The sequence below is a fragment of the Drosophila willistoni genome, assembly GCF_018902025.1.
Source record: "Drosophila willistoni isolate 14030-0811.24 chromosome 2L unlocalized genomic scaffold, UCI_dwil_1.1 Seg168, whole genome shotgun sequence".
Classification (NCBI taxonomy): domain Eukaryota; kingdom Metazoa; phylum Arthropoda; class Insecta; order Diptera; family Drosophilidae; genus Drosophila; species Drosophila willistoni.
The window spans coordinates 12,567,775-12,592,185 of NW_025814047.1; positions in this window are offsets into that span (position 1 = coordinate 12,567,775).

A 24,411-nucleotide genomic window follows, 5' to 3' on the forward strand; every position below is an offset into this window, starting at 1 on the left:
TTAATTGCTTTCGAAACCAAAAAATTATCTAACAATAAGAAGACGTTACGGCTTCCCAGAAAATCATTATAATGTTCGGGAAAAAAACAAGAAATGTCATATACTTTTCAGACAGGGATACCTTAATAGAGAAAGTATATGATGCAGTAAAAAAGGACGTAGTAAACGCTATTATGTGTGATTTGCCAACTTTGGCATTCATCCAAACAAAATAGTTGAAACTTTTCCTTCCACCAAATTTTGGTATGCCAATAAATTGGTTATTAATGTCCACGATAAAAACGAACAGAAAGAAATCATAGTTACAGAACACAATAGAGCTCACAGAGCGGCCCAAGAAAATATAAAGCAGATACTTCAAGATTATTTTTTCCTAAAATGACCCACTTGACTAATGAAATTGTCGCAAACTGTAAAATTTGTAATAAGGCAAAATATGACCCACACCCACAAAAACAATACATCGGCAAAACCCCCATTCCCAACTGTGTTGGAGAAATACTTCATATCGATATATTTTCCACAGCAAACAACTTGACTTGCGTTGATAAATTCTCTAAATTCGCCATTGTCCAACCCATAGCCTCTGGGACAATAATTGATATTGAACCCCAAATATTGCAACTCATGAACTTCTATCCCCACACCAAAATTATAAGTATATTGCGACAACGAACCATCACTAACTTCTGGAACAATAAAGTCCCTTCTAAAAAATCATTTTAATATTGAAGTTGTTAATTCTCCCCCACTTCACAGTACCTCAAATGGACAGGTAGAAAGATTTCACAGCACTTTAGCAGAAATTGCCAGATGCCTGAATCTGGAAAAGCAATTAAACGATACAGTTGAGCTTATTCTCCAAGCAACAATAGAATACAATACATCCCCGCCAGAATTTGAAGCAGAAATAATAAGTAGAATCGTTAAAGCACAAGAGCAACTCCTTCAGAGACAAAACATAGATAGAAGAGATAGGACCTTTCAAGTAGGCGATAAGATACTGATAAAATTAAACAATAGACTTGGCAACAAGTTGACATCCTTGTTTGAGGAAGTCACGGTTGAATCCGACTTGGGGATAACGGTTCTTGTCAAAGGGAGGGAGGCACATAAGGATAACATTATATAAACAAATTATCCTTCTAGTACTCATTCTCTTTATACCTTCTACTATTAGGACCAATGACAACCGGAAAGATAACAAACTACTCGAACTCAGAATACATCCCAATACTGGACGGGAAAGCTATTATTTGGAAAGATTATGAAATCCTCCACTCAACTAATCTTTCAATGTACTCGGAATTTACCCATGAGACAACGGAATTAATGGTTCATTTCCCTTTATCTCATATGACATTGATTCTTGAGTCCGACGTACGTCATATAAGAAATCTATTGGAAACAGTTAACATTCATCATAGACAAACTAGGAGCATTAATATACTAGGAACAACTCTAAAGATAATAGCAGGAACACCAGACTTTAATGATTTCGAAGAACTTAAATTCCAGCAAAAAGAATTAGCTAATTCAAAAAACAGGAAGGCTTCAATAAATTCAAAAGTCCAGGAGAAAATAAATAAATTAACAGAGTCAGTAAATACCATCATTAAATTTACAAAAGAGAAACAAAAAGATAATTTGATTATTATTATAAATGAGGACACGGCCGTAATCCAAACAGAGAACGGCACCAACATAACAATCCACGGAACTTACTTATTGACGTTCGATGAGAAAATACAAATAAATGCGTTTCTCTATAGAAACATTAAAAATATCGTCAAAAGACACCCAGGCCACACTAAATATTACTGGTCATAAGAAAATTCTGAGCATGCCATACCTTCAAAGATTGAACTTTGTAATCCTTCATCATATTGGCAGCATCAAGAGGAACATGAAATTATGGCCTATAATAATGACCACCTTATTTGTCACCATCCTAGCCGCTATATTCGTCTGTTATAAGACCTTCCAAAAATGGAGAAACAACATCGCTACGTATTGTCATTGACACCGGGGACGGCCTTCGAACTAGCAAGGGAGGGGTTAACACATCCGGCCTGACATAAGTCATCGGCCTAAATTCTGCATGGGCAGCAAACCTGCAACTATATTCCTGCTTGCCATGCAATCGCTTCTCCGCTGACAACGCTCCACGCGCGGACGTCGTGACGTCTGAACTTGATCCATACAGCATAATTGCTGACACAGCGATTATAGGTCAGGGCTAGCTTAGTATAAGAACATTTTGTACTTTTAGTTTTTAGTCTTTTACGAACAATAAACAGAATCTGTCGATCCAAAATAATTATCTTATACTTAGTGACACCGCACAAGTGAAGAACAATATTAACTTATACATATATTCCATATTCCAAAATTTTTACATATCCATATACAAATTAAGATGTTGGGTCCGTCCACTGGTTCCTGTTTGGGGTTGCCGTTGGTGGGATCCAACTTATGGGTTGATTTATGTTGATTAGGATGAGATATGATTAAGTATCTCTCCTGCTACATGTTATGCCTTGTGGATCAGAAATATATTAGAGATGATAAGTTGTGTTTGTGGGCGGCAGATGAATTGATAGATGTCAGAGTGTTTAGGAGCTTCGGGTTTTATTTGCTTTAGATTAATTGTAGTTTATTTTATTTCGTAATGTACTTAATGTCATTTATTGTAGTTATTGTTTATTATAGTTATTATTTATCGTAGTTATCATTAATGTTCTCTCGATATCTGTCTCACACTCCTCTAAGCTCAACAACGACTGACTCACACGACAGACGCGCTAAACTTCCCTCTCTCTCAGAGAGTCAACTAAAATACTGGGATCGAAGAGTAGCAAGAGAGCAAGTGTGACCGACTCTCCTGCTACAACTCGGCCTGATCCTGATCCTTACATAATAAATGTTACAATAAGGTGAAATCTTATAACTACAAATTAGTTAAGGTACATTACATAAAAGTCTATTACAGTTAACATTATTTTCATTTGCTTAAGCATAACTTTCACTTTTTCATAACTTTTTCTTTTACCTATCCAATGTTTTATATTGTGGCTACTCCAAACACCTTAATTAGGGTTACGACTAAGCTGAAAGCCTTCCACATCCTTAATTAAAAATCGGTCATTTTTGAGAACGAAATTCTTCACCATAATATAATCCCCTGCCTTATATCCCTTTTGCTATTATACTGCTGCTCATTGCTGCGGCGTATTTCTGCAATGCACTTGTTCTCTCGATATCTGTCTCGCACTCCTCAACGCTCAGCAACGACTGACTCACACGACAGACGCGCTTAACTTCCCTCTCTCTCAGAGAGTCAATAAAAATACTGGGATCGAAGAGTAGCAAGAGAGCAAGTGTGACCGTCTCTCCTGCTACATGTTATGCCAAGTGCCGGAGTTATGCGTCTTTATTTTTTAATTGATTATACAAAACTGAATATGTTGAAGGAAATAAAAGAGAACTAAACCTAAGTACATAAATGGGAATATGAATCTAAAGCTAAATACATAAGAAGTAAATATGTAAGGCGTATGGTCATGCTTTGAGCTCTTGGTCAGACGCTGTGTTAGCGTATTTATGCTTATGTGGAGTTCGTCACATCGACGTTGCAGCTGCACAGATTCCTCTAAGACTTAGTGCGGGGGCAGTTCGCTAGATTGTTTGTTAACTTCTCCCTTCTAAGTTCATTGCCGTCCTCGGTGATGCATGACTCTTGGACGAATCTTTGCAAGATAGCAGCTGACTTCCTCTGGTACCGGCAATGACCAGCTACGACGATGCTACAGAGCAAGAAGCTTACGATTACTCCGATCGCGAACCATACCTTGGGGGATCCGTTGGATGTCATATCCTCATTCAGCTCCCTGATGGCGTTTAGCTTAATTTCATTCATTCGCTGTAGCAGGGGTAGACTTAACACATGATCGTGTCCCGTTATATGTAGCAAAGGGGAAGCCGGAATGCCAGGAACCTTGCTTATGACCTTGTTGTAGTTGACGTACATGGTCCCGTTTATCATAGCGCTTTTCTCAAACGTTTTAAGATGGGTTCCGTTGGCGTGTAACGTAGCGCCATCATCTACGCTGATGCTCGCAAGCTTGTTGACAATAATTATAATTGTCCCTTCGTCAACCCTTGTAATGGGCTCCAGGTGACTTTCTGCGTACGGCATATAGCTGATAGCCTTGAGTGTAATTCACGAGCGCATGTGTCATGCTTAGCCAGTTTGCAAAATATTACGTGATTGTTGGAATGCGTTATTCTGTGACCGCCTTCACTCCGTCGTCGCATTCTGCCACTATGTTTTCGTGTATCTGTGGTATGGTGTGGCCATGTGCCACGGAGAATATTATGATCTTCTTACACACAAGTTTAATTCTAGGATAATCTATAAGAATATGGATGGAATTATCGGAATGAAATATTCTATTTATGTTGGACACTCCCTTTAAACTGTCTATTGAGACTGTTGTGAACTGTTCGGTAAAAAGAGATTTTAAATCTTCTCGATCAAAAATAGCAGGGTTTATTATCTTAGATTTTGCAAGCGTGACAGTAAGCATAAGGTCTTGAATTTCTGTAATTAGCATTCTAATTCTTGCTAGTAACGTTTCGTATAAGTGTGGGATATCGGTAATTTCACCACTTCTGGATTGAATTATTTTATTAACAGTATTTGTAACTAAATTAATTTGCCTTTGAGTTTCTGTGTTAATTATTATTTATCTATTGCTAGATTGAATCAGCTGATCTGTTATTTTAATTCTTTTCAAATCTGCAGCATCAGGTGTTCCTGCCACAACCTTTAGCACTGTACCCAAAAAATCAAGACTTCTTGCTATCCTGTGGTGTGTCATAAACGCAGAGAAAAGATTTTTAACATGTTTTATGTCTACTTCTATAAATTTTCGCATGTTCGTCAGTAAAAATAACTCAGCCAGTTTTATAGTATCGTCTATGATATTCGTGAATTCGGTCAGGTTAGTCGAGTGTCTTAGATAGCTGCGTTGCTCCCACATTAAAACATTGCCGTTTACACAGGAATGTAATTTGCATTACCGATAATGCGTGCCCCTGCTGCAGCTAGGACTGATAGTATTATCGTGATTAACCTGTGGGAAATGTAAACAAGGACTATAGTAACTGTGTGGTTTGATGTAGCAAATGAAGAACTTTTTCAAAATTACTTCAAATTGTCGTTATAGACCACCCTCCCCTTAATAAGTAGGTACATAATAATTTGTTAATGAATGCCTTTTCACCTACGTCGAATACTCTATTTCGCCTATCTGGGTTGCATCTGTTGAGTTGATCTTGCTGGGCTTAGTTTATTTTGTCTTTAATAATTTCCCGCAAATCAGTGTGTTGTGCATGGATAACGTCAATTGTGGAATCGTTCCATACAATGGAGGTGCGTTTACTATGTCGATTTCGATTTGATTTTTTAACATCGTTGTCACAATAAATTGTCTTTATTTTTGGAAAAATATTGACTAACTGCAATATGGGGATAGAAATATCCGCTTCGGGACAGTAAGGGTTATACAACAGCAAATTCGGAAAACTTGTACACGCAGGTCAGGAACTGTTTGTGGTCAGTGGAGAATATATCGATATGCGACATTTCGCTGGGATAAGACGGAATGGGTGTTTTCCCAAGTTCTTGTTTTTTTGGGCGACGGTCGTTTTTAGCTGTAGTGCAGACTTTGCAATTTAAGACGATTTCAAGGGTTAATTTGGCAACCTTTGGGAAGTAATACTCCCAAAGTATTTGTTTGATATTTTCTTGCGCCGCTCTATACGCGCTATTATGTTCGGTATTAACTATCTGAATTTGCTTCTGTCGTATTGCCATATGTAATACTACCGCTGTGTAAGTTTAGGGTTAGAGCTGCCTGCGTTAGCAGATCGAAGCCTATTATGGCATCAAAAGTATCAAGGGTGTCTAAAATGAATAACGGGGCATTCTTTCCGAAAATTCTCATGAAGCATTTTTCTTTAATTTTACTGGACCCAAGTATAGAGTTCACAGTAAATGGGGTGTCGACAAGTGTTATGTTTCTTAACTCCTTTACGGATTTTACATAATTCTTTGCCAACTTTCTACCAGCCAACTGTTGCTCCCAAAATGATCTTAGTGCATAGAGGTTTTTTTGCCCTGTCTGGGCATTGAGCGATTTCCTTGCCTGTTATTTTCCCCTGGGTGGCTCCTATCTTCAATAGCTTTAGCATACGTAGCAGCATCTATGCTCCTTTCTATGCTATTCTCAGCCTCGGAGGGGCTTCTATTTTAAGTGAGCTTACGTGGATTCTTAGATGTTCGAGTTCGGCGTGAGTCTCGCCTCTTGAAGCGTTGTTCTTGTGCGTTAAGCGCGGTGCTGACTTGTCTAACACAGTGTCTCAGCGAAATAAATCTAAGAATAGAACCGCACACATTCAAACTGACAAATAAATTCAATGCAAATTAGTTACAAATTCAACGCAAATTACTCACAAAATCACTTTAAGCTGCGTTTTTTATTTATTATTTTTGTTTTTTGTTTTTGCAGTCTTTTTTTTCCGAACAGTCACTTACATGTTTGTAGGGTGGGAATTCTTAGAGGGTAATTCAATTCCGGTTGGGCGCCAATTAAGATGTTGGGTCCGTCCACTGGTTCCTGTTGGGGGTTGCCGTTGGTGGGACTCAACTTATGGGTTAATTTATGTTGATTAGGATGAGATACGATTAAGTATCTCAATCACCGTCCTTGTGGATCAGCAATATATTAGAGATTATAATTTGTGTTACCCCCCGGAGTTATGCGTCTTTATTGTTTAATTGTTTATACACAACTGAATATGTTGAAGGAAATAAAAGAGAACTAAACCTAAGTACATAAATGGGAATATGAATCTAAGTAAAGAGTAGGGTCATGCTATAAGCTCTTGGTCAGACGCTGTGTCAGCGTATTTATGCTTATGTGGAATTCGTCACATCGACGTTGCAGCTGCACGGATTCCTCTATGACTTAGTGCGGGGGCAGTTCGCTAGATTGTTGGTTAACTTTCATACATACATATATACATCAAGTTTTTCATATTCGCACAAATAGTTATATATTTTTTCCATAACCGCGACAAAATCTTGGTATCCCTTGTAGCCTATGTACATGCACACATAAGTCCCGCTTAACAGCTGTATACAGGCACAGCTGCAAGCTCATGTCCTGCCCGTCGCTGCAGTACCTGCTGCTGCCGTGTGCAGTGGTTGCTCGATTCTCGGCGGATACCGCATACCACGTGAAAAAATGGCTGAACGATCAGGAGGATGTGTTTCAAGTCCTGCAGCTGAATAACCGTCTACGCCAGGTTGCATGTCGTCGCATGCTGGAGGGTACGGCGGCAGTGTTGCTGCGCACGGGGTCTGTGCACAACTACGGGGAACTCAAATCAATCCTTATCCGAGAGTTTGGAGGCTTGTGCAGTATTGAAGAGGTGTACCACGCTCTGCATAGCCGGCGCATTAGGTCAGGCAAAGGATGCTTCAGATGCAGGAGATTGCAATGAATGCCACGATTCCAAAGAACGAGCTCGTCGACCTTATCATCGACGGGTACACCTGCGGGACAACTCTACTAGAGTCGGTATGTTGTACTCAGCTCGTACGATGGCTGAGCTGAAGCCCCGACTGGAACGCTACGAGCGCTCCCGTGTACAGGATGCCGCCGCCAAGGAAAGCGTCAGTGTTAAGGTGCAGCCAACGCCGACTGCCTTGTCGTCCGTGAACAAATCTTCAGGCCCTGCCACGAGTGAGACCAGATGCTTCAACTGCTCGGGATGGGGGCATTATAAACACCAATGCCCGAAACCGATCAGACCGCCGAATTCCTGTTTTAAGTGTGGCATAGTGGGTCAAATCTACAAAAGCTGCACGTCTCGGATTGGAACTGCCGCCGCCACCGCCAACTTTACCATCCCTGCCGCCACCGCTGATGATGTGGAAGTTAGACTAAACCATTTACAACTGGTGTGTGTTGCTTTTATTTGTGATGAAGTGCAAGATGGGAAATGTATAAATATGTTCTCCCTTCTCGATTCGGCCAGCCCGAAGAGTTTCCTACGCCAATCTGAAGTCCCCCCTCACTGCCGTCTTAGCCCCAGTAGATTGAACTGCCGTGGTTTAGAAAATAGTCAACTTCTGTCACTGGGTCAAGTTCAGTGTATTGTCCACTTCCTCAGTACTTAGACAATGAACACGTTTGAAGTTTTGCAGAATAAAGCAACCGAACTGCCGATAATTTATCTTCTGTATAAAACTAACACGTTTGTAAACTTAAGAAAAAGAAATATAAAAAAGAATGTATGTAACTTATGAATAAACCTACTGAAGGTAGGTATAGATGCGAAACTCACTGCTGTTCTGAAGTCATTTGACGTATTGAGAAATGATATAGCGGTACTACCGCACGGATTGTATCTGCCGAAGTGTTGTCTGATTCTCCCCTTCTAGAAACTTCTGCTGTACCTTCGGAAACACTGAATGATGCACTTATGGTTATAAATGCCATTGAGGTCCCTGCTGTCGATGAGTCAGAGTTTGATTTAGAGCCCACTTTACGGGAAGAGCAAGCCGCAGACTTAAAGTCTATTATTTCCACTGCATATGTACAGGTTCCCCCAAATTTAGTTAAGCCCGTATATTATGAGATGAAAATAGAACTGACTAGCCAAACGCCCATTTTCTGCCGGTCCCGCCGTTTGTCGCACCACGAACGCATCGAGGTGCTGAGATCTGTGATGATCTCTTAAAAGCTGCCATTATTCGCCATAGTAGTTCCGCTTACGCTGCCGCGATTGTCCCTGTACGTAAAAAGGACAACACCCTAAGAAAGTGTGTGGATTACCGCCCGTTGAACAAAATTACTGTTCGGGATCATTTTGTTTTTGGCATTCTCTTTCTCCATAAACTAGTCAACGGCGAAGTCATTTCTACCAATTTACTAGATACGCTGTATTTTTGTGTTCCCTCACGTCGGACCAGAAACTTTTTTCCTATTCACCTTAGTAGATGTCTGACTAACTACTCTCTTCACGAACCTCTTCGTGTTCTTTGCCAATCTTTTAACAACCTTTCTCTCCTCATCCTTATCTCTCCTCATCTTTCTGTCACTTCTCTTCGCGCTATACTTTTTAATCATCTACAGCGAAACCAATGAAAATATTCTGGACTTGGATTGGCTGCAACTCATCCCTGGCCACATTGGCTGTGAATCGGGGCATAGCTGGCACCTTGTGCAAATAAAACACCTCCACCGGGCCGGAGATGTTTAGTTGTGTATAAAGCTTAGCTACCTTCTTCATTTAATTACTATCTGTCTTTAGCTTAAGCTTTTTCGTCGACTGCTGTGTTAGTTGACGTAAATAAATAAATAAATAAATAAATTATGCGAAGCATCACCTCCCTGCTGTTAGTTTCGATGAGGGTGATTTCGTAGTTATCAAGAATGTGGATACTTCGGCAGGTACAAACAAAAAACTTATCAGGCGGTATCGTGGCACTTACGTTGTTCATAAAAAACTTCAGAATGACCGGTATGTCATCCGGGATGTGGAGGGCTCTCAGCTCACCCAACTGCATTATGATGGGGTACTAGAAGCCTCCAAACTGAAGCTATGGATAGCCCTTGATAAAGAGTGGACTCTGATATCCAAACAAAGGCCACTTAATGTTATTATTTACCCCCATTGTTAGCAACTAGAATCGAGGTCGATTCCTGAGAGTAGGAAGCTATCTACATATCCGCAACCCCTATCCGGGAGGTGCCAGAATCAGTGCATGGCAAGGTCTTCCACCTAATATTAACGGATCCCACGTTCCGCTTCGGTATTTGTATTTATTTATTTATTAACGGCAACTAACCAGCATTTGACGAAAAAGCTTAAGCTAAAATACAGATAACAAATTTATTAAAGAACGTACCTAAGCTTTATACACAACCAAACATCCCCGACCCGGTGGAGTCGTTTTATTTCCACGAGGTGCCAGCTATGCATCTATTCACAGCCAGTGTGGTCAGGGATGAGTTGCAAGCAATCCAAGTCCAAAACATATTCAGCGGTTTCGTTGTAGATGATTGAAAAGTATAGCGCGAAAAAAAGTGACAGAAAAATGAGGAGAGATAAGGTGAGAAAGGTTGTTAAAAGATTGGCAAAAGGTTCGTGAAGAGAGTAGTTAGTCAGACATCTACTAAGGTGAATAGGAAAAAAGTTTCTGGTCCGACGTGAGGGAACACAAAAATATAGCGTATCTAGTAAATTAGGAGAAATGACTTCACCGTTGACTAGTTTATGGAGAAAGAGAATGCCAAATACAAGCCTACGGTTGTAAAGTGCCGAACCCTCGGGTCCCAATCAGGACCGCGTAACGCGAACTTAAGGATTTGCTTCTGAACCGATTCAATACTGCGCTGGTGAACATTATTTTGAGGGATCCACACTGGCGAGCAATATTCTAGATTAGGGCGAACTAACGAAGTGTATAAAATCTTTGTTACGTAGGGGTCATCAAATTCTTTGGCCCAACGTTTTATGAAGCCAAGAAGACTGCATGCTCTATTGACAATTGAAGAGATGTGAAAATTAAATGAAAGTTTTGGGTCAAACAAAACGCCTAAGTCTTTGAATGATGGTACACAATCTAGCAGAACAGACTTGATAGAGTAATGTGCTAGAAACGGATACAAACGACTGAATGTCATAAAAGAACACTTAATTTTTCTTAAACGGCTTAGGTATTGCGGAAAGTTTGTCAATGCCACGGTAGTTAGAAATATCCGATTTGTTGCCCTTTTTAAAAAGCGGAATAATAAAAGGAATAATAAAAGAAGAAATCGAACACATTTTAAGGATGCAAGGTATATTATCAGACCCAGGTACGAAGGAAGTCTTCATAGATGATAAACTATACATAATACAGTCTTCAGTAATACTTGGAAAAAAAATATAATTTAAATGTGGGATTGAAAGGGGATAGGGTGTGGGATCCGAAACAGTAGTAGAATAAGTCGACTGAAAGAATATAGCAAACAGATCTGCAATATCTGAATCATTATTAGCAGTCTGGTCATTAAGTCTGAAGGTGGAAGGTAGTACATTAGAGCGTCTTTTGGAATTAACAAAGTTGAAAAATCTTTTGTGGTTCTTATAGTGTTTAAGATTAAACATCGTGGTCAGCTGAAATGGCTTCACCAAATCAGATTAACCAAAGAAATATACAAAACGAAGCATAAACATAAGTCATAAAAATTCATATTGCAAGTATTGCTAAAAATCAAACAAACATGCATGCAAAAAAACATGCTTAAGACCAAAACGGCGCAATATCAAGTCGCCAACGCTAAGCATGAAATGTAAACAATTTTTATATAATAAGCAGTTTTAAGAACAATTGTCGCCTCGAGCCTAGAGTCTAAGAATTGATTTAGATACACAACATTTCTTTAAATAAAATCAGTTCATAATTTGAATTCGAATGAAGATTGGGTTAATTTTCCTTCTCTCCGGGAATCTCTAATCATATAGATCCCTATATGATCCCTATATTTTTTTTCAAAACGGGAGCGATTTTTCAAAAAAAAAAATGGACATTTCTTTTAAAAATTTATAAAATTAAAATAAAGACTAACTTTAAAAAACCGCTTGGGTCAAGTACACACCAACTCAATCACGTACAAATGAAAAACAAAAACTTTTGCCAAATTAATTTGTTTAAACAAATTATGACCAAATATCATAATGTTTTCAAAGTTACTGCAGATTGATAATGAAAAACAAAATTTTTGAAATCGGTTAACAACTTTTTAAGTTATTGTACGCAACGACATTTTTTGAAAAACATAATTTCGAGATAATCGCGTTAAAAGTTTTTTCGTTTTATTCAATTTTTATTTGACCGTAATTATTATATTAGTTCATAAAATAACTTGAAAATTTAGAGTTTTCGGGGTCGCTGATTACGAATTCAAATTACTTTTGCCAAATTAATTTGTTTAAACAAATTATGACCAAATATCATAATGTTTTCAAAGTTACTGCAGATTTATAATGTATGGGAAAAACTAAGTTTAGAAAATAGTTTATAAATTTTTAAGAACAACAATATAGAATATGTATTAAAAAAGAGCCAAATATGAGAATTTCAGCATTTGTAAACTTGGAAGTCATTGTCTATTCCTGAGAGACATTCTGCCTTCCCTGGTTGGCAGTATCCCTCGAATACTTTGAAAACTGCTTTTTGACCCTCATTGAAAATGCAGGCAGATAAATATGCTGCAATGATCACTGGTATCACACCGAACGGAAGATGTTTTGGGGTCATTTTCCAAATCAACTGATTATAACTTTCATTGTTATTTTGCGTAAATCCGCCGAAACAACGTTGAAGTAATTCATCTTTTGACAAATCTTCGTAGATTGGTTTGATTCCTTGTAAAATATCGGCAGGAAGTGGTTGGTAGGAATGTATAAATCCGGGAATGTTGTTATTCTTCGGCTTCTTGGGAAGCGCAGCGAGAGCCCGCTGCTATTCACACCATGAGTCTTCGCCGACGAGACATTTCATATGTTGGGGATTTTTATCGGTTGAACTATAATGAAAAAACGTAGCCCAAACATTGTTTCTCATTTTTTCCTCCGAATCCGGATTACGGCGTATCGCTAAACCGTAGTAAAAGGTCAGCTTGTCAACAATTTTTCCAGTCAATTTACCCTTACCACCAAACCCATCCTCTTCTGCACATGCCAGATGCACTCCTTTTGCACATCAAGGTCCTCATAGGGTGCTGCTTTCTTCACGGCGGAAAAGGTTTTGGAATCGCCGTCTCCAATGTAGTTTGCGTTCTGTACCCCGTGCAAGGTTTCGGAGCGTTTGAACATTTCTATCATTGCGTCAACCTCCATCTTCCCAGATGATCCAAAATGATTCGCTGCGCAAACAGGTTTATGTTCTTCAAACCACTCGGCATAATCGTCAGCTTGTTGGTTCAAAACTTCTATCACGGTGGTCGAAATGTTTTTCGTTATAGTATCGTAAGTGCACTGCTTAAAAATGGTGGCATGTCCATAAAGCCGCAAAATTTTGCACATCCCGCTGCCCCCTCACCAAGCAATCTCATTGTCAGTGTAAACCGTCTATTTAGTTCATACGCGCGATCAATAACACCACACGAACTGGTTGAATGATGAACCATTGAATGGCACATCAATATCCGGATTTAATTTGATCCGGTTTCTTTCGCGATATGCTGAAACTCATTTCGTTCACATCGACGCCTCTCAGATTGATCATTACCGTCTTATTTTGGACCTCGACTCATATTGATTTTGGGAAAAATACAACAACAACAAAATTTATGATAATGTATTTGCTTTCATGTATTTCCACTTGACTCGTGTATTTCATGTATTTCCACTTGACTGATTGACTCGCCAAAAATAATATACCGAGCACAACATATATAACTCCTTAATTCACACACCACCACAAAATCATTGATTCCTCTAACTGGATATCCTTCCGCTTTTTCAGCTTGCCAAGCACAACATTTGTTATTACCAATATTTCCACACCCATTAACACATTACTTACACACTTTCATACACTTGTATTAGAGGTGGAGAAACATCGATGTTTGCTACTATCGATGTTTTTCCTAAAACATCTATGCTTCGTAACTTTTTTTTTAAAAATTGACCTTTTTTCATCAATTGTCAAAAATTGTTTTTGGGTTTTGTTTAATAAACATTAACATGTCGACCACAATTGGCTTGACGCGCGTTCGAAGAGAGGAAATTATTTGTACCGCTTGCTAAAAGCCCCTTTCGACCCGCAGGACGTTGCGGGTACACATATAAATTTTATGTCCATCTCCTTCAATGATACGATGAACTTACATTTTGCATAAATTGGACCAAAAATTTTAAGCTTCAAAACTTCTTTAACTAATAGATTTATAGTGTGTGCACAACATGGGAAGTGCCCAACTTGAAGAAGTTCACCTGCCTTTCATATAATATGAGCATTGTCGGTGACTAAAAAAAAACTTTTCCATAAGACCGCACTCTGACATAACCACTCGAATAGAGTCTGCAACATTTACAACATTGCAACATTGTCGTTGTTGACAAAACAGATGGATTAAGTTTAAATTCAGAATATATGAAATGGTATGGTCAAATATCCTTCATTTGCTTTTGAAGTCCAGACGTCGGTTGTGCTTGAAACGTACCTACATATATTTGGCAGCAAAACATATCTTTGTTATGTTTTGGACGGTAATGTATGTATTTATACATATATTTAAATTATGTTTCGGTACTTACCATTTATTTTAGCTTTATTAAAAGCAAATGGACTGCTTGAAAGTTGTTTCAGAACACATTTGAAATGATCCCCAATTGGACGAGTTATATATGAACCTTTTTCCAAATATTTTAGAATTGCTGCATTCGTACGATAAAATAGCTCCAGAGCTTCAACAGACAATGTTGTTGGATTATTATGATTTATTTTGATAGGATATGTGGCGTTACTGTCATAAAGAAAGTTGGATGCCTGAAAAAAAAAAAATAATGGTAACTAAAAATATTGTAAGATAATTTTTTCTCCCAAATCGTGTTAAAGTTGCAAAAATGGTTTTTAAGTTGTGACTCTATTCCGTGCGAATAGTCTAGGTTTATGCTTACTTAACTTTACCCTTAAAGAAAAAAATAGAGTATGTCGATGTTCATTACACCTTTGTGCACTACTTATGAAGTATAGCAGGTTGCAGAGATGGATATAAAGAAAGAAATATTACAAAAACGTTTTCTCTTAGTTTTTATACCATGCACCCATAGGTTAAAATGAAGCATCCTGACGCATCCATGGCCGGCTAAAAAACTGTCTCAGCCTCAAATTTGACTTCCCATGACACCTTTTAAAGAATATGTTTATGTGGGTCTAGAATATCATTCGAAGTCCATCTGCCCTTCTGCTTCATTGCTTGCTTGGCAAGTGAAATGACATCTTTTCTGGCTGGTAGTGTTAATGCTACGCCCAGCCGACTAGTTCTATTGGGAATATCTTTGTCATAACAAAAAAGGATTATGCAAAATTGTGCGAAGCCCACTGCATCCGCAAAACGCTCCAAATATTTTATGAATTTTTCAAGACTTGCACAATTTTAACCTGTTCGACGATCTTTGAGTTGCTGGTCTGTAAATTGTATTCCTGCATTCGAAAGCCACTGTCTGGTTATACTAATTGAATTGACCGTCTTCTTCGTTGCTGGGCCGAGTATCAAGCCCTTTGGAACGCCTCCTCGTAGTTCATGTATTCGTTCTTACGGCAATATTTCCGAATTTAGTCATTAACCGGCCACCGCACCCGAAATATATTCATCGATACTTCTACTCTAGTTTGTTACAAGACAATATTTGTTTAATGAATTTTAAGTACGCTGTAAAATACTCAGTCATTAAAGGCTGCGTGGAATATTTATGGCACTATTCTACATTTTCTTTGTAAATCGCGTGAATAGGGATTCCGGGATAAGGAAAATAACCCAATCTTCATTCGTTGAATTCAAAATATGAACTCATTTTATTTACAAAAGTACAAAGTTTACATAGGGAATCTTAGGCTCTAGGAGGTAACAATTGTTCTTAGGAGATCTTATTCTAGTACGACTCACACCCACGTATTCGGGGGTTGAAAAATTATTATTATTTTGGGCACGGCGTCGGCCACTTGACGTCCTGCCGTTGTAATCGTGTGGGTTAGTTTACAATTACAAGTGTTTTTCCCACACTGCGTGTGGCTGATTGTAATTCTAGTCATATGCTAGGTTAGTTGTTTGTGCCAAAGTAGTAAGTAAGTAAAGTACAAACAGCTGTATTATATTTTCATTAGTGCATCTGATTTGGTGAAGCGGCTTCCGATGAACACGATGTTTATTCTTAAACATTCTGCAAATAATAATTGTTAAAGAAGCAAGACCAACTACATAATGGAAGTTTAACTCTAGCAAACCAATATTATGTTGCTTTAACGATTATAACTGACTTCCTGTTCTTTTGTATTCTGCCGTATGGTTTAGTAAATTGGCTTCTACTGAATTTTATATTATATTTGGCAAATTACTAATATCACCCAATGCTTACCAATTTCTGTTTCGGGATATCTATCCACTCCTGATGTGTATTACTGTGTTGACTTCTAGCCTTTTTATATGGTAAAAACTTTCAAGACCAATTACACCTGCCTTTAAGCCAATGTGGCTTTTGCTCCACTGTTTTGATATTACGCGGATAGCTGAAATTTGAGCGGTTCTTCTGTATAAATATTGTCCCTTTATGGACATTTTGCAATACCTGCCCTCTCTGTAGTACTGACTCTGATAATTTGTTACTGGAATCTATTTTGACGTTATTTTTTAAATTATCTTTGTTTATTTCTACCATTGCCATTTGAACATTCCTTTTTTGTACTGGCTCAGGGATATATAATTTTTCTTCCCCAGTTTTTACTTTATCTCCAATGTGAGGTCCTGCCGGAGGCCATAAATTTATTTCTTGAGTTTTGATGTTTAGTTTGTTTGGCATTGTATTTTTTATATTGACATTTACTTTTCTTCTTCTCCCTCGCTGTTCAAAACTTGTGGCATCTATAGTTGTTGCCACTACAGGTTTTTACTTTTTCGATTCGGTGCATCCCGAATTTTTGTAACTTCCCCTTGTTTAATTCTAGGTAATTTTAAAATTTGAGCCGCCTCTTCAGACAAAATTGTGCTCTGTGACCCGTTATCAAAAAGGGCTCTTAGAGTTTTATATCCTCCATTTGCCAACAGTGTTGTTTGTGCCGTTACACATGTATTAATACTCTAATATTTTTCTTGAAAATGGAGTAGAGTATGGTGACCTTTACTGCACAATGAACAGACCATTTCATTAGTGCATCCTTTATTGCTTGAATGGTTCAAGCTTCTTGTACAAAGCTGTACTTTTTTGGTCATTTCAAACCTTTCAATGGGTGTCAAACCTAGAAATTTATAGCACCGATGTGCTTTATGCCCGGCAACTTTGCAAATCGGACATTTATCTTCGAATACCACATTATTTGACCCACTTTGTACCGGTTTTTTCTCTTCTTTGCTTATTGCACTTAGCGAACAACATCTTTGCTCCAAGTATTCCATGACATCAGATAGCAGTTGGATCTGCCTTGTTTTTGTAATCTGACTCTCGAATGATTGCAGAGCCTCTCTGTAAAATTTCCTTAGCAGCAGTTGAGCGAATAATACGTCAACTTCATCGGACAAATTCAATTAAGTGTATTGACTCATTAATTATGTCAATCACTCCCTTTACACTTTTTGCGGATTCATTGTTGATCATCGGTAAATCAACGATCCGACTTAATTGTTCGGAAAATACCCTCCGATTATTCTCATTCCGCTTGGTAAATAACTCCCAAGCGGCACTATAATTGTCAGCTGAACCTGACTATAGATGAGCTACCATGCTCCTTGCTTCGCTCTTTAACGAGGATTTTAAATAATTGAACTTAAGGGACAGACTTAAATCCTCTCTTTTTTCAATTAATTCCGCAAATAATTCCACAAACATCCCATTCTGTAGGTTCTCCAGAAAATGTGGATCCCTGTATTTTTGGCAACACCGGTAGTTCGCCTTTCACGGTAACATTTTCAACTTTCAATTTTTTGTTATCGTTTCTTTTCTCTTCTAATGCTACCAAGGTATTCTGAAGGTCGAACTCCAATTCTTCTATGAATTGGACGTTTCATTATATCTGTATAGTTCTGTATAAGCCTGGCACACCTGTACCTTCCTGAACAACAATTTTATTTTCTTAATATACATTTCGCCTGTTCTAATGTCTATGGTACGTAAATCTTTGCTCACCATGTACAAATATTGCTGGAGATGACGGACCTTTTCTTCAAATTTTTCCTGGCTAACATTGGCGTTCTCATTACTGGAGGTCGCAATCCCACGCGACTTTCCTTTGCTGTCATCACACATTTCTGACATATTCGCATCTGCTTCACTGACTTCACTTGACTCTCCTTTGGCTATTAATTTGGCTGCCATATCTAAACCTTCTTCATATGTTCCATCTGTGTAATAGAGGTGTTCGGTTACTCTGTAGCATTTGGCTATGGATTAGTTACCATATTACCATTATTTCTGTATGTCCCTTACTTCGTTAAGAATTTTGCTAGTTAACTTACTAGCATCTAACTCTTCTATCTTCTTCAACCTTTTATGCAACTCGTGTTGCTTCGCTACAATATTTCAGTTTTGGTAGGGAACATTTTATATGGTGTACTTTTATATGTCGCACATTACTCTTACTCTTACTACAGATGTACTCGCAATATGGTGAGTCCAATGGTCCAGGGCAGTCCGTCCGTTTTTTTTTTACTGTGTCGTTGCTCAGCTGCTGTTATCCACGGCCAATGGGCTCAGGCGGTGCAGGTGACGGTCCTCGCACCAGACTTCCTTATATTGGCAGTGAATGTTCTCCATCGGCCTCTTCCTTGCAACTATCTTGTTGCTCTGCTGCTGTTTGTAGTTGCCCACTTGCATCTACATATAGTGTATATATACACTAGTTCACTTTTTTTTCGATATTAGGGCTTCGAAGACCACACCCACCAACTCCATAATTAATTTTTTGTTACCGCCGCCGAAATTATTGCAGTTGCTCGACTAGCCGAACTGCCTTTATACAACTCGGTCGCAAGCACTTTTTATTTATTAAGCAATATTTTGCTTTTATATTATACTCTGTCTCTTACCACTGGTGAGGGAAAACAAGAGTTATTTTATTTTGCTACCTATAGCTGATCTTAGCATTTAAATTTGCATAAGAATTCAGACTTTAAGGAGCTGATTCAATGTCTGAGTCTCTTACCGCTGGTGGGGGAAAACTACAGAGTACCTTTTTCTCGAAGGACCAAAATGAATAAGGATTCCGGGAGAAGGAAAAATAACCCAATCTTCATTCGTTGAATTTAAAATATGAACTCATTTTATTTACAAAAGTACAAAGTTTACATAGGGAATCTTAGGCTCTAGGAGGTAACAATTGTTCTTAGGAGATCACACCCACGTATTCGGGGGTTGAAAAATTATTATTATTTTGGGCACAGCGTCGGCCACTTGACATCCTGCCGTTGTGATCGTTTGGGTTAGTTTACAATTACAAGTGTTTTTCCCACAACGCGTGTGGCTGATTATAATTCTAGTCATTTGCTAGGTTAGTTGTTTGTGCCAAAGTACATCTGTATTATATTTTCTTTAGTGCATCTGATTTGGTAAAGCCGCTTCAGATGAACACGATGTTTATTCTTAAACATCGCGTTTATACCTATAGCTACGGTGACTTATAAGTTAATCGTAAATGTATTTTAAGATACTCAACTGAGTACTGCTGCTTTGGTATTGATCTATGTATATTTTGTAATCATATATTTAAGGGTAGCTTAAATAAAAGACACGGTCACATGAGTCGCGTAAGTCATTTGTGTTCACCGATATTTCAACATATGTATATTTATGGATTGGTCAGCTTTTTTTTAACAAATCTGTTCGTCTACACACAAAAACTGTGACATAGGCTCTTTTTTAAAATTATAATTAAATGAATGAAAATAATCAATTTCAATTGAAATATTCCAAAATAGTTTTTTTTATAACAGACATGAAAAGCATTGGGTTCAAGAGCATCGGTAGTACCGGCAGCAAAACAGTACTCGCGGGTAGCAACTCTTGACACTCATTCACAACTGTACAATCGTGGACAAAAGTATTTTGACTTCACGTTGTCAAGTGTAAAATCGATTTTTTCTGGAAACTGAGAGGAGTAACGGTACCCTTTAAATTTTCAATAGAGAGATAGTATCAAAGCTTATAAGAAACCAAAAGCTTGCAGTGATAACGGTAAATATGAAGTTGCTGTATTTATTTGAGTTAAAGATTATGCTTATATGGCTGGACAAAAGTATTTTGACATTGCTTTTCATATTGATTTTCGTTGATGCTTTTGCGCTACATATCACGTGTTTAATTTTTTTAAGTGAGTTTAATTATCTTTATGAATATTAGTTGGTGTTTTTGTATATTTGGTTTTTTTTTTTTTTTGTTAAAATATGGGAAAAACACGTGAATTAAGTGAACTCATTAGAAATGAAATGGTCACAAAGTATAATGCAGGTATTTCTGTGGATTACCTTAGCAAATTATACAAAGTGCCAAAACAAACTATTTATTATCAAATAAATAAGCAAAAAAACAATCAACCACTTAAAAATAAGGTCCGAACGGGAAGACCACGTAAGACAAAGCCTATTCAAGACCGCATAATATTGAGAAAGTTCAAGGAAAATGTGCTAATTACACCACAAGCAGCATCCATTGAACTAAGTGAGCAATTAAACATACCAATAAGTAGAAAAACTGTCGAAAGACGGCTAAAGGAGGCCAATTTTTCAACCTATATTGCTCGTCCAATTCCTTTCATTTCACCAAAAAATAAGCTCAAAAGGTTAACATTTGCCAAAACATATTTACACAAGCCAGAATCGTTTTGGGCACAAGTATTATGGACAGACGAAAGTTCTTTTGAGTATCATGGATCGAAAAATATACTGTTTATTGTAGATTGCCCAGAAATATTCGCAAAAAAATAAGGCCTGTGTGCGAGCGAGTATCACATGGCAAAGGATCGGTTATGTTCTAGGGTTGCGTGTCCTTAAATGGTGTGGGCGATTTGGTCCCAGTTGATGGAACAATGAACAAGGACAAATATTTGCGTGTCCTAAATGACAACGCATTTACATCCGGTGACCGGCTCATTGGACAGGCATTTGTGCTGCAACAGGACAACGCTCCATGCCACAAGGCGCATATGATAACAAAGTTTTTAAGCGATGTCGAAATCAATACATTAGATTGGCCACCTCAAAGCCCTGATTTAAACATAATAGAGAATGTGTGGGCTTAGATTAAAAGAAAACGCAGCGCTGACTTATCCAGAACGCGTGAGCAGACGATTGCTGAAATTCAACGACTTTGGCAGGACATATCCTTGGAAACGCTACAAAAATTGGTCAAATCAGTTCCTGTACGCTTACAAAAGGTCATTGATGCCAAAGGAGGGTTTACTTTTTATTAATATAAACCTATTTTTCAGCAAAGTTTACTTTATCTCACTTTCTATTAAGCAACATTGAAATGTCAAAATACTTTTGTCCAGCCATATAAGCATAATCTTTAACTCAAATAAATACAGCAACTTCATATTTACCGTTATCACTGCAAGCTTTTGGTTTCTTATAAGCTTTGATACTATCTCTCTATTAAAAATTTAAAGGGTACCGTTACTCCTCTCAGTTTCCAGAAAAAAGCGATTTTACACTTGACAACGTGAAGTCAAAATACTTTTGTCCACGATTGTATGGCATTCAGTCATTGGCTCTCGGAAGAAGCTATGCTACCTTGAGCTACAATGTACTTAAGTACAAAAAAAAAAAATTTGCATTCCATTAAAGAAATGAACTTTCATTGTAATGCTAGTTGGTTGAAATTTGATTAAAGTTTTTGAATTGACATCCACCATTTTTAAGATATTAGGTAAAATTATCAATATATTTTAACAAAGCACTATTTCAAAATTATCTATACCATTGTTATGATATTTATTTTTTTAAACGATTCTAGAACTAGCATTTAACTACATTTAGCTTCGACGTAATTCGCAATTTGCCTTAAATTTGAAATGACAAATATTTTAAGATATTGAACTTAGTAAGTGCATGGGAAAAGATTCACTTATTGTTTTTGAGCAAGCTGTGAGGAACATTATATACACAAGAATAATGTCCCACACAACAAACAAGCTACAACAAACAAGATACAAAGCCACAATACATAAGATACAAACAGCCAGATACAAACGCAGCCAAGACACAAACTAAAGTATAAGAGTGAAATCGGATGTAAATGATCAAATAAACAAGGCCAGCCGAACATTGCCGATCGAACCCCACGCAACCGCTGGCGATTTTCGTACAAGCGGGAAGATGCGTGGGAGACATAATGCGATAAGTTCGGTCGTATAAGAGCCAATGAAAGAGGCCAGCCGAACATTGCCGATCGAACCCCACGCAACCGCTGGCGATTTTCGTACAAGCGGGAAGATGCGTGGCAGACATAATGCGATAAGTTCGGTCGTATAAGAGCCAATGAAAGAGGCCGGTCGAACATGGCCGATCGAACCCCACGCAACCGCTGGCGATTTCGTACAAGCGGGAAGATGCGTGGGAAACATAATGAGTATTAGTGGCTGTATAAGAGTAAATGAAACCGGGCTTGAGGGCATAATTGCATGCAAAATAGGGCATTGGCCTCATTAGATAAATTAAGAGCATGGAGAGGCAAATGTAAATGCATGCATTAGCGTACATACACGCACGTCACACGTACACTATGCGTGAGTGACGGCATGGGAGAATACCGGTGGCCAATGGGCCGCGCGATGCCTACGTCACGCTCATTAGAGCGAAAGCAGTTAGAATGCGAGCGCCAAAAGAATTTCGGGAGCGAGAGAAAACAAAAGTGAGGGCCAAGCAAGCCCGAAAGACGGGTGCGGGGGGCGCTTGGTACCGAAACGAAACCAAGTGAGGGCTATGCTTGTGAATCGGGGAGTAGGGGGGAAAGCAAAGATGCGAGAAGCAATGATGGTTTACGGAGGTGTGAGGGGAATATGCAAGCCGAAGGGGGAGGGATGAAGCCATGGGGAAGCCCTCTATCTGATGGATGCGAGATGCATATGAAAGTGTATTTGCATGGGGATTTAAATAATACAATATATTAAATTAATCAGGCTATTTATGTTCAAATGATAATTTTAGTTAACACAATTAGTATATATGTATGTAAATATCAATATTGAGCAAATATGGGTGAAATTGGGTATGACGAGTGAATCAAAGGGAGCGACGGGCGACGGCAGCGCTGGCAGAGAAAGCAGAGAGAGTCAACGGGATATGAAGGGCGGCCAATAGAAAGGCGACGCCAATGCGTGAAAGTGATGGAAGCACGTAGATACAAGGGAGCTAGACAAGGACAAGGAAATAAATGGGCGCTCAGCCACAAAGAAAGTGGACATATGCGCAAAGGCTTTACGGGACTTTCACCACGCATAGCAACAAGTGGATGCGTGGGTGAAAGCAGAGGGCCGATGGAAATGTACCAGCTGTATAGCGGTACTACACCAAGATATTCCTGAGGCCGTGGGAATTGCCTATATAAAGGCAACGCCCATCAAGCAGGATCATCAAGTCATCAAGACGTGATCAAGCAACAAGTAATTAAGGCCTTACGAGTAACCTTAAGAAACTTAGCAAGGAAACACAAGGGGCAGCAGAAAACTAAGAACTATACAGGCCTTACGAGTAACCTGTACAGTTCCACTTGATAGCAACAAGTCCTTAAATAAGGATAATAAACACCGTACCCAAGCTAGAGTAAATTTGAGAGAAGCCAAGCAATCTCCAGGAGTACCCAAGGTCAATGGAAGGCACGAGGATATATCCTACTGCCGAAATTCCAGGATCTATATATCCTGACGAGTACCAATTTCTGAGGAACATCCTGCTTCGTGATAACAGCTACGGGATTCATCCCAGAGCCTTAAAGCAAAAGCATTCTCAACGAACTCAGCGAAAAGGGCGCAGAGGTGTGTAGCGCAAATCAAGCACACGATACGGATCGAGACAGTAACCAGCAACGGCTATAGGAGCAAGAGGAAGACGAGAAGGGTCGACGAGGGATTCGAAGTGACTCACCAACGCTGCCCAAGCCCAGAACTACCATCGAGAAACCGTCATATCCAACCGAGCCCACCAACGATTTGAATAAACATACAATTAAGCATTAACAACTGAAATCAAACGTGTTTTAATTTCACCGGGGCACAAAATAAATTTGTTGTGCCGAACCTAGCCCAAGAGATATCGTAAATATCCCGAAGGACAAAAAAGGATCGTTACAACTGGCGCCCAACGTGCTATACTGGTGAAATTTTAACAAAACAAAAGTTTGAAAATTGTAAAGAAAACATCAAAATGGGGAAAAGATGGATTTACCACATGAAGAAGGAGGATTTGTTACAGACAGGCCAAAGGATTGGGATCGAGATGACCGGCACAGTGGAGGAAATGAGGAAACAGCTAGGCGAGTGGGTAGAAACGAATGAAAGGGACCCAGACTGGAAGGAGGAAATAAATAGATTGGAGACAAAATACTCGAAAAATCTGAAAATGAAAACAATAGCAAGCA